This window comes from Seriola lalandi, unplaced genomic scaffold (genome assembly GCF_002814215.2).
Source record: "Seriola lalandi dorsalis isolate HSWRI2012SDOR001 ecotype SW California unplaced genomic scaffold, Sedor1 jcf7180002054943, whole genome shotgun sequence".
Classification (NCBI taxonomy): Eukaryota; Metazoa; Chordata; class Actinopteri; order Carangiformes; family Carangidae; genus Seriola; species Seriola lalandi.
The window spans coordinates 227,748-228,692 of NW_019525494.1; the positions used below are offsets into that span (position 1 = coordinate 227,748).

The 945-nt window shown below is 41.4% G+C and overlaps 1 non-coding gene across 1 annotated transcript; it reads left to right on the plus strand.

The window, feature by feature from the left end:
* The first annotated feature begins 288 nt into the window (after positions 1-288).
* trnaa-ugc (transfer RNA alanine (anticodon UGC)) lies at positions 289-360 on the plus strand. Its single transcript has one exon. It is a non-coding gene; the product is annotated as a tRNA-Ala (tRNA).
* The last annotated feature ends 585 nt before the right edge of the window (positions 361-945 follow it).

Genomic DNA, 945 nt, shown 5'->3' on the forward strand with positions numbered 1-945 from the left:
TCCCACTACAGTTGTTGTCTCCAGGACCACACTTTCCAATGATGACATACACACACAGCCTATGATTGAGTAGGTGTTATCATTGTATAGTCCACACGCATCCAACTTGATGTCGTTCCCAAGTGCCTTAGATCCACGTTGCAGCTTCTTATAGACTTATAAGATTAATGAAATCTCTCTGTCTGTAGGAGCCATGATGAATCCACCAGCACTTTAAGATGAACTGTCAGCTGAACTGCTGCAGCACCTCAGTACACGTGTTATGAGAACATGTCTCTAATACATACAGGGGATGTAGCTCAGTGGTAGAGCGCATGCTTTGCATGTATGAGGCCCCGGGTTCAATCCCTGGCATCTCCAACATTTTTCGTTGAAAGATAAGAAGGCTGTTGGAGTCTGCTGACAACGGAATGGAAGGAAAACAATTGTCCACTAACTAAGACTTGGACAACATGTTACACACAGTCTCTCCTAGACTTAACAAGCTGTTTCACAAAAGCAAGAGAGTTTAACTAGCTCTATGCTGTGTGAATGAAAAATGGTATCTCCCTGTTTCTTGGATGAATGGTAATATGGTAATCTTACAACGGGGTCTAAAGATTCAGTTGCAAGTCAAAGCTACATGTGAGCTCTCACAAGCATTTTTATGAAATAAGACTGTGATCACAATAAAATGCAAAGATGATCTGAAGTTCTTCCACACTCCACATGACTTTGTATTGACAAACGACAGTCACGTGGTCAAACAAGTGGCAGTTAAATGAATAATAAAAATCATCAAACTCACACAGACAGTTTATGGAACTCAGGTTTTCTGGAGCCGCCCTGATATACACAAAAGTGACACTCAACACTGTTTAACTCAGTCTGTAGCTTTGCTGCACCATGGCACAGCTCAACTGCTACTTCACAATTTCAATGTCAAATTCCTCCAATGATGTAAAG